This window comes from Podarcis vaucheri (assembly GCF_965113315.1).
Source record: "Podarcis vaucheri genome assembly, chromosome: 5".
NCBI classification, from domain to species: Eukaryota; Metazoa; Chordata; class Lepidosauria; order Squamata; family Lacertidae; genus Podarcis; species Podarcis vaucheri.
In genome coordinates this window covers 67,688,509-67,706,868 of record NC_138763.1, presented here as the reverse complement: position 1 = coordinate 67,706,868, position 18,360 = coordinate 67,688,509, and the positions used below count along the sequence as shown (strand labels likewise).

The 18,360-nt window shown below is 42.9% G+C and overlaps 1 protein-coding gene and 1 pseudogene across 2 annotated transcripts in view; both read left to right on the top strand.

Moving 5' to 3' along the window:
* The window catches only part of LOC309532144 (lipase member M-like), an 86,605-nt gene that overhangs the window by 50,517 nt on the left and 17,728 nt on the right, over nucleotides 1–18,360 (top strand). The window lies entirely within an intron of this gene.
* On the top strand, nucleotides 6,957–18,207 carry LOC309532947 (putative lysosomal acid lipase/cholesteryl ester hydrolase; annotated as a pseudogene). Its single transcript, XR_014224710.1, has 7 exons — nucleotides 6,957–6,978; nucleotides 12,635–12,787; nucleotides 14,183–14,319; nucleotides 16,113–16,259; nucleotides 16,924–16,995; nucleotides 17,549–17,614; nucleotides 17,854–18,207. The product of XR_014224710.1 is annotated as a putative lysosomal acid lipase/cholesteryl ester hydrolase (transcript).

Below are 18,360 nucleotides of genomic sequence, written 5' to 3'. Positions count from 1 at the left end.
TATAAAATTCTCTATAACAAAAGTCCCAGTTTGCAACATTTAAGAATCTTTGGGACAAAGGCATGGGTTGACATACCTGTGAAAAACCGAAGAAAAGGTGGGAAAAGGGCACAGCAGTTGCTATTTCTTGGGTATGAAAGTGGTACGAAAGCCTACAGGTTTGAAGATGATAAAAACCTTTTGAGTTATAGTCGATCAGCCAGCTTTAATGAGCAAAGAAATTGGCCCAAGATACATGCAAACCTGCTGCCAGAAAAAGTTTTACTGCCAAGCATACCTGATAAGGCAGCTGAAACAAAGCTAAGAATTGGCAGCTCTCCCAGAGAAACTGAAAGGGAGGAAGTAAAGGTTGAGCATTTTTCTCCAGCTGCTAGCATGGAGCAGGTGAGAGAAGAAAGTGCAACAGGGACAGGAGGAGGTAGATCTCCAGAGTCAATCCACCCCAAAAGCAGTCCTGAAGGTAGCCCAGGGGGTGAGATTAATGAACCAAGGAGGTCTGCAAGAAGTAATAAAGGTCAACCTCCAGACCGTTATGGGTTCCCAACCACCATAAACCAGGTTTGTGTAACTGAGCCAGAAAACTTTGAAGAAGTGCAAGAGTTACCTACTCTAGAGAAAGAGGCGTGGTTAAAGGCAATGCAGGCAGAGTATAACTCTCTGCTAAACAACAATGTGTTTGTACCTACAGAATTGCCTGAAGGTAAAAAGCCCATAAGCTGTAAGTGGGTTTTTAAAGTGAAAAAGCTGGCTGATGGTAGTTGTCAGAGGAAAGCCAGGTTGGTTGCACGGGGCTTTACACAGAGGAAAATGATACATTATGATGAAGTGTTTGCCCCAACAGCAAAGGCTGAAACAGTAAAATCAGTTTTAGCAATGGCAAGTCTGAGAGGGTTAAAAGTTAATCATTTTGATGTTGCCTCAGCATATTTAAATGCTCCTATTGACGCTGAGGTATATTTACAGCAAATACCAGGTTATGAGCTAGAAAAAGACAGTATGGTGTTAAAACTGCAAAGGGCACTATATGGTTTACACCAAAGTGCACGTCTATGGCATGAATGCATAGACACAACTTTGAAAAAGATGGGATTCAAACAAAGCCTGGCTGATTCCTGTTTATATTCAGCAATGGTGCAAGGAAGTGTTTGTTATTTACTTTTGTATGTTGATGATATCTGTCTAATAACAACTGCACAAAAGCAAGTGTCTTGGTTTATAAACAGCCTAGGTAACAAATACAAACTGAAGTATTTGGGAGAGATTCAGAATTACTTAGGAGTAGAGGTTCAGAGAAATGAAGAGGGCGTTTACTCTCTGAGTCAGAAGGAAAAAATCGAAAAGTTACTGAAGACATATGGAATGGAGAGGGCAAATGAGGTTGACACTCCCATAACTACTCAGTACAAAAATGAACCAGAAGGGCAAAAATGTGAGAATGCAACGGCGTTTCATTCTCTGTTGGGTTCTCTGTTATATTTAAGTTGTTGGACAAGACCCGACATAACATTGGCAGTGCACCTGTTAAGCCAAAGAAGTGCAGACCCGGCTCAGAGAGATTGGGTAGCACTTAAAAGAATCCTAAGGTATCTGAAAGGCACAAAAGATTAAACTGGTGCTGGATACAGGACATGATCAGCAAGTGTATGCATACGCTGATGCCAGCTGGGGGGACAGAGAAAATGGAAAGTCTACCACTGGCTATGCCATATATATTGGAAATGCCCTGGTTCAGTGGAAATCCCAAAAACAAACATTTGTTGCCACAAGTACTTGTGAAGCAGAGTACTCAGCCATAAGCGAATGTGTATCACAAATAGAGTGGTTTGCTTGCCTAACAAAAGAGCTTGGAATAACTTCTGAAATGCCAATCACTGTACTAAGTGACAACATGGCTGCACAACAGCTTGCTAACCAACAGAACTTTAAGAGCAAGAGTAAACATATTGCGATAAGATACGGAAATGTGAAAAATGCTTTGGAAAGAAATGTGTTAAAGGTACAGCACTGTAACACAAAATGTAATGTGGCAGATTTGTATACAAAATGTTTGGATGCTCCTAAATTTCGAGACTTAAGAGAATTATTGGGTCTCAAGCCTTTGACTTAAGGAGGAGTGTTGGGATTTGCAGGATACTGGATAAGTCTGCAGGCTTCAACAGGATGATGCAATACTCTGCTGGGTCAGAGTGACTCAGCAGGAGTGTGATTAGTGTAATTGGCTATCACCTGTTTTAAAAAGGAAAGCCTGTTTAACAGGGGGTGTGGTGGTTGTGCTGTAGTGTGGTGGTGCTGTGGTGGAGAGTATTCATTTGTAAGTACTCTGTATGGACTGTTTCTTTTGTATATAGCCTGTATATAGCTCACATTAAAAAAGGACTGCACAGAAAAACCTGGAACTCTTAGTGTTTTGCTGAAAACGCCGCGTGGAATACGCGACACAGACCACACTTCGTCCACAATTGACTGTGCAGCACCTGAAAATTAAGCAGCTCATTAGTTGAGGAGGAAAACACATTAATTATATTATTCAAAAATTCCATGCATGTGCTTACACAACGGTATTGCTATTCCAGAGTTGTGTGTGTGTGTGTGTGTGTGTGTGTGTGTGTGTGTGTATGAATACATATAACATATATGAGAAAGCCACTTCCGAGCTAGGGAGTAGGTGGGTTTGTGGGCTTCACGCCCCTCCCCCACGCTCGCGGGGCTGGCTTCAGCCCCCGCGATAACAGGGAATCCAGGGCTGGCCCGGGAGGCGTGGCCTCGCTGCATTTAGGTCTGGTGCAGCTGAGGGTTTCCCTCTTTTCCGCACTGCAGCTAGCTAGGTTTTTTGGCTCCTCGAGGATTTTTATCCAGCGCCTCGTGTGTGCTAACTAATTCTCTTGTTGTTTTCCCAGGTTGTCTTCGTCCTTAGCCTGCTGAGTGGTAAAAAGGAGAGCGATTTTATCGGAACTACTGCGGCTTTAGGAATCTGGCACCTTTGCCAAGGAGCGGTCCCCAAATATATTTTAATTGTGCTACGAGGCTTTGTTTTCCTCTTCAGTTGTTCCCCCGTAGGTTGCTCAAGTCGGGCAGCACGCTGATTTGCAGTGGGGGCTGGAAGCGGATCTTACCTTACAGTGGGTGATTCCTTGCCCACAAACTTCTTTGCTTTGGGAGCCCCGTTCACCTGCCCGGGTAGCCGCCCCTCGCTTCTTCAACCGTGACCGCTCGGCTCCTTCCTACGACCGTTCTCATCTCCTCTGCAACAACGTAGGATTCCCTGAAAGCCCCCCGCTCGGCTCCTTCCTACGGCCGTTCTCATCTTCTCTGCAATGACGTGGGATTCCCTGAAACCCTCCTTCGATCTTCCCCCCAGGTGCTTCTTTGAGGCAAAGCTGCGCAGACGGGAGCAGCGATATTTGTGGGATGCTTCAGTGCTCGCTAGAGGTTTGAGGGTTGCCCAGTATTACTTTCCGGTAGCGGGGAGGACCACATAGCATGGAACAGCCATTTTCCTCGGTGGAGGTTTGCTTTAGCAGCGGTAGTCCGCTCGCCGTGAGGTCTCAAAAAGCATCTTAAATCAGAAGCTGGAGGCTTGAATCAGAAGCCAGAGGCTTGAATCAGAAGTTGGAGGGGGTGCCTTGCTTTTTGTCAAGCCTACCTGTCAGGGAACTGCCATCGGAGGAACAGGTGGTGGAGGGGCTCAGGGAGGAAGGAAGAGACTCAACAGCCGAAGCAGGGACCAGCAGGGGGAGGAGTGGATCTCTGAGGGAATGCGAGCAGGAGGGAGGGCTCAGAGACGCTTCCAGCGAGAACAGTGGGGAGGTATCTGAAGCTCCCATAGGGAGACCCACGCCTCGCCGGAAACTGTCACGCCGTGAGTCCAGAAGGCGGGTTTCCGTTAAGGAACTCTTATGCTGGAAACGATTCCGAAAACAACCACTGTCGGAATCTGCAAGCAATTAGAGCAGACATGTTTGAGGAGCTCTGTCACACACAGAGGTTTGTGGAGTTGCACAAACTCTGAGGGATTACAATTTTACGCACAAGCAGCTCATCATCCCATCACACTACCGCTTCACGGCGCGGCTCTGCCATAATAATTCGTTACCGCCTGAGCCTCAGCATCTCTTTTACTGAGCTGCCTCATTTAACTGGGCGAAGTGTAGCTTTATAGCTGGTCCCCCTGCCTTAATTTTCTGCCGCTAGCTTGCCGATGACCGTTGCGGCTCTTTCGTGAACTTATCGCTGGAATTAAGTGCCCCCCTTTTCCTATTTCACGGGTTGGGGCTAGCATTAAGTGTTTTTTCTTTTCTTTATTGTCCTAGCTGCAGCTTTACTTCCTGGGTCTAATAGCGGGCGTTCAAAAAGCATAGTGGTTGCCTGGGTTACGGCGCTTGAAGCCGAGTTATGCCCATACTGAGAGGCTGCACGCGCCATTTTAAGTAAGGGCTTTATACGGGTAAATGCTAGCTCACGGTCACCATGTGGCTAAGCCAAATCCGCCATTTTGAGTGAGGGCATTGTGCAGACACGTGGCGAAGCAGCGCCCACCATCTTGACTGAGGGCATTGTTTGGGGCAATTGGTGAAGCTGAGTCCACCATTTTGGCCAAGGGCATTGTGCTGGCAATTCAGCATAACAGGAGTTTATAGGCCTATTTCAACAGTTTTTTGCAACCCTTTCAATAAGGGATACTCAGCTTGATTAGGCTATTTGAGCAACTGATTGCTTTTAAGCAACCTATCATTTTGAATTTATAAATAAAATAAATAAATAATAAATAATTACAAAAACTAAATAAATACATAAATAAATAACTGTTGGGTTGGAATAACGACAGACGAGTAGCAGGTGTCATCGAGAGGCGTCTCTCGAGCAAGTCTCGAGGAGTCTCTTTTACTGAATATTACATGCATTGCCACGTATGTGCTGGTTGCTGATTGGTTAACACAAGTACAAAGCAAAGATTACATATAGGCATTAATCACCAATAGAAGAAAGGCTGGGAAAGGGAACACAGGGAACACGGAATTGGACAGGCATGAAAACCTCCTTAACTAATGATTGATATAGCAAGACTAAAACAATTACTAATGATTGATCATAACATGAAAGAATACAACAATCACGTTCCGTAGATGTGGTCAGCAATGCATTAAGAACAGGTCAGGGTATACTGTTTCATGAACTCAATGGGAACTGATCAGAACATTCACAGACTCATGTGCAGAGGCAAAAACTTCCCAGCATCTCCCCCTTTCTTTTCTTATTTGCGAGGGGTTACTATATGATTTCTGGGTGAATAAGACAAAAATACTTCGGGATACGTGGTATGCCAGCGTATGCCCGAAATAAGTTTGCCAGGGTGGATGGGACAAAAAATACTTCCGGATACGTGGTTTGCTAGCGCATGCCAGAAATAAGTCCGCCCATATCACCCCTAATGTTTTACTGTTGGTGCTGCCATTTCGCAAAGTAGGCAGCAATGATTTTATTGGGTGGCTGAGGGGGAGAGAGAAGCCGAGACAAAAGACTTATGAGTCCAGGAATGCATTGGAGGAAGCAACATAGCAAAATCAATATACATATAATAACAATGGCATATTGAAAGAGATTACGAAGCCAAGTAAAGTTAGGCAGCCAAGCAGTAAGCCACTGGGTGAAAGACTCCCAGAGGCCAGAAAAAGCAACGTCCTGTTTAATGTGATGTGTAAGATTTTGCAAATGAGAGATTTGGCTTTGAATGGCTTTAGAATTATCAATAATATTAAAACAACACATGTCGTCCACTTGTTCACAGCCGTAATGATGAAGCATCAGCAAATAGTGATAGCAACACGATTTTGTAAAAGTCCATAGTGGAGTTCACTCTGTTCTTTATTCAAAAGGTGAAGAGCTTGTGAAGTAAAATTCAGGGCTTTTTCTGCAGAACAAGATAAAGAATTGATGTTCCTACTATTGCGGACAGCCAATCCAGGGACTCCTAGGAGAGAAACAGCTAAAGAGATATATTCAGACCTGCTAGGAAGAGAGACAAAAGCATCACAATCGTTAGTCAATGCAATAGAACGGCGATATCTGGAGCAGGACAGGTGATGTTTTTTGGGTAAAATGATGCACAAACGGCTTAAACAGCAATGTGTACCATGGCTGATGTATTGTTGGCACATGGTAGGGGAATTCAGCATTTCTTGTGGTAGGACTTTGCATTGATACCGTTCCGTGGGCTGAATGTTATTTAACATAGGAATAATAAAAGCAAAAAAATTACGACCCTTCTCCTGTAGGGGAATGGAGAAGAAACAATCTTGCAAATATATTATAGCCAATTGATATGAATGTGGAATCACATTTGGATTAGGCAGACCACACTGCAAAGGCCCCATGGGTTCAAGGATCTGGTTTATTTTCCTTAAATCCTGGAGAAATCTTCTTTTTTATGACGAAGACAGGGGTATTATAGGGGCTAACTGAAGGCTCAATATGATCTGCCAATAATTGTTCATTCACCAATTGTTTTAAAGCAAGTAGCTTTCCCCCGTTATGGGCCATTGTTCTACCCATACCGGACTGGTAGATTTCTAGCTAAGGGGAAGTGCAAGCTTACTCATTAAATTGAATGGTAGCTTGTAAAATTCATAAGGAATAAACAAATAGTTCTATATTGTGATCAAGTAACTCCTAGAACAAAATTGTAAGTTTTAGCTTCAGAAAACCAGTTGCTTCTAGCCAACATCCTGTTGCCAATGTAGCTAAAATTTTAGCACTTTGGATTGTTAGTTGATAACAAGATTGTTAGTATGACAAGAGATTGGTGGGATGCTCTCCTACAGATTTCCAAAACTGTTGTACTACAGACACAGCCAGGACATTCCAGACACAGCCAGGACATTCCAGAACAATTCTATCTGATACTGTAAATGTCAGGTTTCAGTTTCACTCTAGCTAGAAAGAACTGCTACATATGCAACATGTACCAGAAGATTGCCAAAGGTGAGCTCTTAGCCAAAGCGTTATCCACTTCAGCGAAGTGTTATTTCTCACAAAACTAGCAATTTGTTTACTATCTATACATGTTCCCTAATATGGTTAAAGCATTGAAATTATGCGATTCCGACTGTTGGGCTTAAAGGCTTACTAGATTCTAGGACTAAGGACTAAATCATTATTGTACTTCTTTGCAATTTTGCCCACAGCTGCCCTGCTCATTGGGAGAACAGGAAATGGATCTGGAACACTTCAAAGCAGTACCATTGCTCCCATGTGTCTTCCTGTTTGGGCTGTCATTTTGTTAAAGCTGTGGTCTTGCTCTTGTAGTTGATCTGGGAGAAAAAGGCAGGTTCCCCAGGAAAAAATAATTCCTATCTGAGGTGTTATGGAATGATACATTTGGTTGCCTAATAATTTCAAAAGGGGGGTGGGTCTGGGAAGGGGTGCCTCTGTCCTGGAGACCAAGCAGGGGCTAAGTGGCGGCCCTGTTGGGTTCATCCCAATTAGCTGTATGCCATAGTGTGACTCCAGAGGCGGAGCTAGCTGCTCTGGCACCCGGAGTGGCACACATGGTGTGCACCCGGGGGTGGGGCTAGCTCCTCGTGGGGCGAGGTGAGCGTCCTTTTCCTTACTGACTTCTGATTAAGAGAGTCCTTTGCGGTTAAGGAGCCAACTACTGGGATTCTGAAACCCTCTGAGAAACCCTTCCAAAGATAGGATGCTGCACTTCCGTCCGGATGGATAGACAAGAGGTTGAGGAGAGGAGAAAGCTGAATTGGAGAAAATGCTAGACCCAGAAGGACTTTATCGATGGTTCCCTGCTGTGGGGGCTCGTCTGGAACTAGAGTGGTGGAAGCCCCAACCTCCCCGAAAGGGCCGCTTCTCTTTGTAACACGCTGTGGCTGGGTGAGCCCCTGCACATCTCTCACACTAGTGCGGGTACTTACAAGACTGGTTTGGCATTGCCCTTTATTGAATTACCAGCACACCTTATGTTTTAAATCCTTTCTAAGGTCCAGGTTTCCAGTGCAATACACCTCTGATGGCTTCTTCTCGACATACGGGCTAACTGCCAGATGCTAATAGCAGCGGCCTCCCTAGAAAGGGCGTTAGCCATTCTGACTCATCATCACCGGCTGATGAGGTGCCTGATTCTGGAAGCTGGACCTTGGGCTGCTTATTCTGCAAAGAACTAGAAGAACTGGAAGCAACCGGGTTATTGATACGGGCCGGCAGCCTCCACGCAGGCGCCCCGATGCGGTTCTGAAAGTCAGTCGTCGCCGAGCAAGCCTGAGACCTAGTTTGCACAGCCGCCGTTCCTGTCTGAGGGCTTGGGCCTGCACCTGGGTAGTTTAAAGGCTGGCCACTGGTTTGTGAAACAAGGAAGTAAGAAACGCAAGGCAAATAGAACTAAAGAATAGCTAAGAGAAAGCGCTGTTCATAGTCAACAATGATCTGAAGGCATTGAGGAAATGCGAAATGGGTTTGGGTTTATTATTACGACAGTTGCCAGCTACAGTGTCTGCTGGTACTGCACCCGTGCGCTTCCTCTTGGGCGCCATGAGCTGCTCTGTGCACTAGTAAAATGCGCCTATTTATTTCATCACTAATTCTTTTATTTTATTTTAAATTTAATTTTTATTTATTTATTTATTTATATTTTTAATATTAATTTTAATTATTATTATTTAATTATTTTTATTATTATTTATAATAATAATTATTATTTATTATTATTAATAATTATTTATTTATTTTTCAAATTTATTTTATTTTATTATTGTTGTTGTTATTTTAAATTAGTATTAATATCGCCAATCAATTAATAACTTGACTGTAATTAAATGTTAGTATACAATTATTGTGCATCAATAAAGTTCGGAGCACGGTTGATGAATTAATTATTAATCGATAGTATCTCAATTAATAGCCAATGGATTTATAGCTATGAGTAGGAATTACTATTATCAATTGCTCCGCGTAACTGCTGACAAAATGAACAAGCTATACATCACTTAACTGCACCGCTTGTATTTATTTATATTTATTAAATCACAACCCAGCAAGAGTTCAAGCAGCAGCGCTCAACTACATATTAGCACCTGGCTCCAAGGAACTATCCCATACACAAAGCAACCCCAACTGCAGTCAGACAGAATTAGAAGATAATTGCCTACAATAAAAAGTTGCCCCCTTTAAATGATAGGCAAATATAGGGGCAAACCAATGCCAAGTAATCAAACAGCATTGAAAATAACTGCTTACAAGGAGATGCTCAGAAGCTGCAGCCAAATTAAGAGAAAAGGAAATCAATAAGATTCCAGGCCCACACCAGCGGCCCTCTGAAAAGGAGGGGTGAGGTTGCTCTTAAGGGGAATATCTCACTGCTGGGGAAACTTCTATCAAACAAAGGAAACTTTGCCAAACAAAGAAAAGTTTGGCAGTTGAGGAAAATAAGACCAGTTGAGGGAAATAAGGGTGCTTAAACAGACAAAAGACTGCAATTGGTCAAACTGCTGGTTAGTTAAACTGACAATGCAACTAGAGCTGCTGAACTGCCAGGTGCTTAAAGACAATGCCTCACAAACTGCCGGTCACTCAGAGAGCAATCAAGCCTGCCCCAGCAGTTGAAAAAACCTGTCTGGTAACTGTGATGACTCAGGCAAGAAGCAAAGGGAACTCCAAAGACCATGTATCTCCTGAAAGGGTGGGGGGTGTAGGGAGGGAGGAGGGGTGTAGGGAGGAGAAGGAAAGCATGGGGGGGGGGAGTTGGGTGGGCAGCTGTTGTGGCCCCTCATGAGCTGCCCTCCCAGCATCTGGGTGTTGTAAATTCCCAAGCCGACTACACGGCAATACAGGATAGCCCACCAATTCTAAAAATTTAAAGTCCCCAAACTTGGGCAGCCTGTGAGGCTGTGTCTGGCTGGCGGACTTGCGTATGGAAGATCTCATTCTGGTCTGCCAGGTAAGGATAAAAGCTGAGTGTGCCTAGCACTCATAGGGTACCCCATTGGAGGGATCTAGGTGGAAATCTCTGTCCAGAAGGCAAGTGTGGGGCAGAGAATTCATAGAGCTTCCAGCAGTGGTTTTGGAATGGCCACCTTGGTAGACCAGTGTGATGCCACAATCCTTCGAATGCCCATGTTTAAAATTTCAGCCCTCCAACTGGAGGCCAGGATGGATAAATACCCAGTGCCAGAACCAAAGTCCACCTACATCTGAAATCAATAAAGTGGTGGTGAACTCTTATCCCAGATCCTTGTCCTGTCATGGGATTGCCTTCACATTGTGGCAGGGAGAGTGTTGCAAATGGCCCCACAATGATAATTTTATCAGATATAGCCAGTTCTTCATCTGTTCATGTTGATAATGGTGGCAATGAGCTGCTTCACCCTACTCTGATCAAAGTGTATGGCGGATAACTTCAGCGGCAGATGTCAGTCACCTCAGAGGCACAGCGTTTCAGCCACAGGAGAGGCAAGTCCTGCCCACCTTCTTGCCTCACCTACTTCTGCTACCTTTTGCCAAAGCTTCAGCACCGCCTCTCTGGATTGTTTGGGAAAAGTAGGCGGGGACATGTTGGCAGAAGAGAAAGTGGGCGGGGAAAGAAGTGTCACAGCGTTTTATGTAGGCTTACACAAAACATCGTTGCTAGTCTTCACACAATCAATGAAAACATTTTCTGAGGTCCTAGGAAACGTCTGACTCATCTCCTTTGTACCCCCTGCACCCTTCTCTGCTTGGCCTTGGGCTAGATACCAGTGGAAAATGTTGGTGCTCTGTAAGTGCCCATTCTCTATCTAATGTTGTCTTTGTTTTCCAGGGCCAAAGTCAGTTGCGTTATTGGTACCTGGTAACTTTTGTGAAGGCAGGAGCTGGATTTCAAATCTTCCCAGCAATAGTCTGGGATTTGTTCTAGCAGATGCTGATTATGATGTCTGGATAATAAATAATAAATATTAAATAACGGGGGGGGGGGGCACCTGGTCTAGAAGACATCAGCACTTCTCAATAGACCAAGAAGAATTTTGGAATTTCAGATAAGTACAAGGGGCTATTGTTGCTTGGATGGAAGGGATGCTTTTCCTGAGAACTTTTCCAGGACTCAACTAGATTAGTAAAGAAAAAGCATTTTAGATGCATTGTATAGGCAATATAACACTATGAAACCAGATGGCACTGTGGAGTTCTGTCTTTCCCAACTGGATTTCTCTATATGATTTTACAATGCATTTAACTGAAATGCTTCATAGATGTATTTATTTTTATCATCATCATCATCAATCTTTATTATTGCCCAGAGACCCAACAAATCATTACAAAGCAATACACAATTCAGACAGCCTACCTCCAGGTTAAACAGGAGCATCTCCACCCCCATCGTTCTACCCGGCCCCACAGGGTTAGCAGATTCAGCCTCCAAACACACTGTACAGAATATTAGAGAGTAGTGACAACAAAAAATCCATTTTCTGCTCTTGCCCCTGCACTGTGGAATGCCCTTCCCTCTGCCATATGTAAAGGATAATCAAATTGATTCCCCACATTGTTCCTGGTGTAGATCTTCCATCCCCACTTGTTCCTAATGACAATATTTCTTCCCACCTTCAGTGGCGGAGGAAGCCTCTCTGGCACCTGGGGTGGCACGAACCACCCATACGGGTGTAGTGAACTTTCCATAGGGAGGGATGGGATGGGGAGCATGGCAGCCAGGCTGGGGGGGGGGTGCGATCTGGCGCAGTGGCCTGGCTGGGGAGTGTGCTCTGGTATGACCGCGATCGGGCACACCGGATTTTGTCACATCCCCCTCAGGGATGGTACCCAGGGCGGACCGCACCCACCACACCTACCTTGCTCCGCCTCTGCCCACCTTGTTCCTGGCATAGATCTTCACTCAGTGCTTCCCCCCTGGGAGGAGGTAGTCCAATTTTGTGGTTCACCTCCAGTGCCAGAATATCTTAGGCTGGCCATGATACTACTAATATATAAATTTGGGATTTAGATTACCTAACTGATGACCCGCTCTTGTACAGACCTGTTAGCTCTGCCAGACATATTGTGAAGACTTACTGTATTTACGTGACTCTAATGCATCATCAAATCTAATGTGCGCCTCAATTTCAAAACCTTGAAACCAAAAAAGCATTTGCCAGCAATTGTAAATGTGTCATTAAATCTAATGCACACCCCAATTTTCGTAACCTAATTTGGCCAAAAGCAAATGTGCATTACATTCAGGTAAATACGGTACCTTTTTGCCCAGGCTTTCCAACTCTTAGACCGTGGAAAGGGACTTCTGAATTACCATTTAAATTTAACACACTTGAGTATTTTGATAATATTTTTTATATAATAATTTCTACGTATAATTTTATATAATTCTTTAAAATTACCCTTTGACCTGTAGACAATGTATATATTTGAGAACCGATTGGGGCTAGTTTAAGGGAGATAGAAATATTTAAATAAATCATAAATATATATGTACTTTTTCTTTCCTTACTCCTTCCATGGGAGAATAAACTTACAACATAATTCTCCAGATGTCACGTTATCATACCTGATGTATTATTTTTTATGTATTTATACATTAATGTCCACAATTGTATGCAATTGCAGACAGGCAAAATTTCAGCTATATTCTGTGTTTGTCTTTCAGCTTTCATGAAATGGCAATTTATTGTGCTCGCTTCGGCAGCACATATACATGAAATGGCAATTTATGATATTCCAGCAACCATAAACTTTATTCTTCAGAAAACTAAGCAAAAAAGCTTGTATTATATTGGCCATTCCCAGGGAAGTACAACGGGTAAGTTAAGAAGAAGAGAATGAAATGCCTTTTATTTTTTCGCCTTCTTATATTATCAGAGACTTACTGAGGATATGGTTCAGTCTCAGGACTATTAGGAAGTTCAGAAAAGAAAAAGACAGATTAAAGCATGTTGTTGTTTAGTCGATTAGTCGTGTCCAACTCTTTGTGACCCCGTGGACCAGAGCACGCCAGGCACTCCTGTTTCCCACTGCCTCCCGGAGTTTCGTCAAATTCATGTTGGCCACTTCTAGAACACTGTCCAACCATCTTGCCCTCTGTCATCCCCTTCTCCTTGTGCCCTCAATCTTACCCAACATCAGAGTTTTTTCCAGAGAGTCTTCCCGTCTCATGAGGTGGCCAAAGTATTTGAACCTCAGCTTCAGGATCTGTCCTTCCAGTGAGCACTCAGGGCTGATTTCCTGAAGAATGGATAGGTTTGATCTTTATGCAGTCCATGGGACTCTCAAGAGTCTCCTCCAGCACCACAATTCAAAAGCATCAATTCTCCGGCCTTCTTTGTGGTCCAGCTCTCACTTCCATATATCACTTTTGGGGAAACCATAGCTTTAACTATACAGATCTTTGTTGACAAAGTGATGTCTCTGCTTTTTGAGATGCTGTCTAGGTTTGCCATTGCTTTTCTCCCAAGAAACAGTCGTCTTTTAATTTCGTGACTACTGTCACCATCTGCAGTGATCATGGAGCTGTGATCGTGGATCACTGCCTTGTCGTGGCGAAGGGGCTTGAATAACTCACAGAAGCCATGAGCTATGCCGTGTAGGGCCACCCAAGACGAACAGGTCATAGCCAAGAGTTTAGACTAAATGTGATCCACCTGGAGAAGAAACTGACAAGCCACTCCATTATTCCTGCCAAGAAAACTCCATGGACAATAACAAAAGATTAAAGCATATTTGTTTTTTTGGTTTTTTTTAAGGTTCCATGAGAAAGTCTTTTCAGGATCAGGACTTCAGTATACAGGATCAGACAGAGTATACAGCTCTTATCAGTTCCACAGTCATGAATAATCTCCATTTGTGGTGCGAGGCAGCAAAGACCAGCAGGCATGAAATAAGTGGATCCTGGTCAGAATTTACATGTGACACATTTTATTGAAAACTCCAGCACCTAATTTAAGACAGGTGGACACCCAACATCCAAAAAGCAAACCACCCTGAATTTGTTGAATGAGAGGCATTTCAAAAGAAGAGAGATGAGAAACCTTTGACCCTCCAGGTGCTTTTGGACTGCAGATCCCACCAGCCCCAGCAAGCCTGGCTGATGGAAGTTGTAGTCCAGTAGCAACTGGGGAGCCACAGGTTTCTTATCACTTATTTGTTTGTTTGTTTGCAAGTGTAATGTTTAGAATTCTTTCTCTCCCCTGCCCCCCAGGTTTAATTGCCTTTTTAACTATGCCACAGCTTGGTCAAAAGGTTAAACTCTTCATGGGCCTGGCTCCTGGCCACACATTGGAAGGCATCAAATGACTCTTTTCAATCATTCTACACCTTCCTAAAGAATTGATAAGAGTAGGTATTACTCAAGTGATTGCCATTGTACAGACCCATTATAAATGTGTGTGTGTGTTCACCTTTACTGATAAGGTCAGAGTCAACATAGGGCTTAAAAACCATTTCATTAGACATACTACAATGAGAATCTTGAATATATATGAACCTAGGTTACATGTGAAAATACCCTTAACACTAGAAGTGTGATAGGGAAAGAGAAATGGCTAACGTACCATGAATTATTATAGGTCTACCAATAAGACTTTAAAGTTAGAACAAGGGAACAACTAGCACGGGAAGGTCGCAGTCTCCAATGGTTTTCCTACTTACAACTTACAGAGTATAGCCTTTCAATATAGAACAAAAAAAGACAGACATTGAAATACAGGTGTGTACAGATGATGAACATGTCCTTGCAAAAATGGCTACTTATCCAGTCTTGGTGTGGGCACCTGTTGCGGCCCTGTCGCAGCGGGCTCTGTCCCCCTGGCAAACAATGGTAGGCTAGGTGGCAGCATTTGGGGGAATCTCCTGGCTTTCCCACCTCCTGATTTTTGAATTCCAGCCAATCCAGGGTGTTAAGGCTGTCAGATTAGCCAGCCAGCCACTGCAGTTCAGAAGCAGGCAAGAGACTTGACGAACAATTAGCTTTTATTGCTCAGATCACAGATACACAGAGATCCAGAAGATATGTCTCTGAGGATAAAGACATTGCAGAGATTAAGTCTCTGCCCCCTCCTCCCCTCACTTCAGATTCCTTCCCAGCAGCCATCACCTGATGATGATGATGATGATGATGGTGATAATAATAATAATAATAATAATAATAATAATAATAATAATAATAATAATAATAATTTATTTATACCCCGCCCATCTGGCTGGGTTTCCCCAGCCACTCTGGGCGGCTTCCAACAGAATATTAAAATACAATAGTCTATTAAACATTAAAAGATTTCCTAAACAGGGCTGCCTTCAGATGTCTTCTAAAAGTCTGGCAGTTGTTTTTCTCTTTGACATCTGATGGGAGGGCATTCCACAGGGCAGGTGCCTGCCTCATTCTTTGTTCTGCTTTGTTCATGGCACTCCTTGCTCGGACTGTGAGAGGAGGTGGGGAAAGGACTGTCTCTCTGCAGAACAGGAGATGCAACTTCTGCTTCTTCTTGGCCAGCATCTGCGCTCACACTGAGCCTCTCCACCTCCATCCTCAAATGACTTCCCCCTTCTGCCCCCCCCCATCATCTTAACTCTCTGTATCTAATAACTCCCAGCTGGTTCCTTCTGTCCTGTCTCACCAGTCTAAATCAGGATCAAAATCTTCTCCCCCAGTATCATTTCTAGGGGCTTCCTGGGCAACTGGCTGCCACCACTCCTCATCCATCCAGTCCCTGACACTAGGTGGACAGGGCTTGGCCATGGACCAAAGTGGAGCAGGCTTCACTCTGGTTTGCCCCTAGCCTAGAAAAGCTGACTGTGCTGAACCCTGTCCACTATTAAAGATAAATTAACAGAGAATGCCCTTTCCCAGGACCACACTCCCAAACCTTTTAGGAACTTAGCATCTGAAAGGTTGTGTGGGAAGGAGGTGGTTGTTCAAGAAATGTCTCTTCACCTATCCAGAGCCAGGCCACATCAGAACCTGGAGACAAAATTGCCTAGAAAGCCCAGGCATATCTTCTTGAGCTTGCTTGAAGAAAAGTGGTATATAACTGTAACATAAAGGAGATCTGTTTCTAACAGGAACCTCAATGTTTCCTTCCAAGAAAGGACGATTATTTAGTAATGCTTCAGATTTTATTTTATTTTTACAGCTTATATGCGGCAATAAAGAATACTGCTTTTTCTTTAATGAACTAACAGCCATTGATGCCAAGTTGTGCAGCTATCCAGGGATTGACAAAATTTGTCTCCAAATCATGTCCTTATTTCAAGGACACAATGAGAAAAACCTAAATGTGGTAGGTAGTTTTATTCTCTATCATTTATTTCTTTTTGAAAGAACTTGCTGTGTACATATACAAAACACCAAAAGAAAACAAATCAAACAAAATATAGTATTTGGCATAATTTTGAGTTCCTTTACACTTCTCTTCCATGGTGAAATTCTAGTGGCCTATTCCAATAAATGCTAATCTTTCTTTTAAATTTTATTTTCAAAATTAACTTCATGTCTAGTAGGTAGTTGGTCACTTACACGTCGCCATAGAGGAGGAAATGCACCACACTCCAAATATCAAAGAAGTCTCAGAGTGGCTTATTTTAATTGCTTATGCTAAACTCCAGGTAAAAAGACAGAAAGAATTCCTATAGCGGGGCGGACTGTGAGGAGGTGAACTTTCTGCCTGCTCCATGTGCTGTCCAGGTGCTCACTGTTGAGAGGCAACTTCAAGGCCCCTGTTCTTCCTTCTTATGGCTCTTTATCAGCTGGATTCACTATGGGTGGGGGATACACATCTAGGTACCCAGACACCTCTTCATCAGAAACCTGCTTCCTTGTGCTACATGCAAGTGTCTGCATGCTGTACTGCCTTGAATGCCATGACCTTGTGAATGAGGGTGTTCCTTGAAAACTCTTCAAGAATGTGATTATAAAAAGAATTTTCTTTCCTATCATTCTTCCAGAGTCGAGTAGATGTGTATCTTGAAATTTTCCCCGATTTTACTTCTGTAAAAAATATTGCACACTGGAGTCAGGTATGTTCTAACAAATATCTTCTCAGCATTTCAAAATTCAGGAGTCAAAAGTCTGACGTTTTGACTTGCCTGTTTAGTTTCTCATGTTTGTGTTTTGGTACTAAGGTTTCCATTTCATTTTATAAAAGTATAGTTTTCAAGATTACCAGACCACTCAAAAGTTATATTCTAGATCAGTGATGGCCAAACTTGGCCCTTCAGCTGTTTTGGGACTACAGTTCCCATCATCCCTGACCACTGGTTCTGTTAGCTAGGGATGATGGGAGTTGTAGTCCCAAAACAACTGGAGGGCCAAGTTTGGCCACCACTGTTCTAGATACTTCAATATTCAAACATGAGCTGTAACAGTTCTTTGGATCTTGTGGAAAGAACTCAGGAAGCTGCCCTTTACTGAATCTGACCTTTTGCTGCTTTTATTGGCCATGGTAGATGGGTGGGAATTCTGATAACCAATATCCCTAGCGTTTGAATTTTCTTGTGACTCTCCATTTTTTAGAGGATTTTGTGTTTTGAACACAAACCAAATTTCATATTGTCTTTTCCATATTTTTAGTTTGCTAAAACCAACCAATTTAAGTATTTTGATTATGGATCAAAGAACAAAGCTGTCTACAACATGGTAAGTGGTTTGGATTCATATGAGGCATTTTGGTTGCAGGTTAGACATTCAATGTGAACCGTGTTATGATTTCTGAGTTCTCCTTTGGGAAAGAGTGGGATAATACCAAAGACACAGAACTGGTTGAAATTATGACATCCAATACATTTGAAGACCCAAATGATGTCTTAAAAATGAGAAAAAGATGTGAAAGGTGAACCTCATTTTCATTTTCATGTTTTTGATCTTTTCCTCAACAGAGTACACCCCCATTTTATAAGATAGAAGACATTACTGTGCCAACTGCTGTGTGGAGTAGTGGACATGACATTATTGTAACCACCGAGGCTACTGAATGGCTGCTCCCTCGAATCCCTCATTTAGTTTTCTATAAGAATATTCCTGAATGGCAACATACGGATTTTATCTGGGGTCTTGATGCACCAAAGCGATTGTATAAGGATATGCTTTGTCTGATGCAAAAGTTCAAATAGAGTCTTAATGTAAGGTCCAAACTATATATCTGATATTAATGGAGACTCTTATTTTAAAGAAATCTTACAAAAATTAACGTATTTATTTATATTCTTCCTTTCTGTTGCAAAAATATTGAAGGTGGCTATCAATAGCAAAAGGATCTAAAGAAGAAAAATACATAACAAAATGGATGGTAAAAATGTAACAATAAGCAGGAGTGCAGCCTCTAGTACTACTTATTATTATTTTTCATTTTTTATTTTGCAATCATGCTTTATAGAATAAACTTG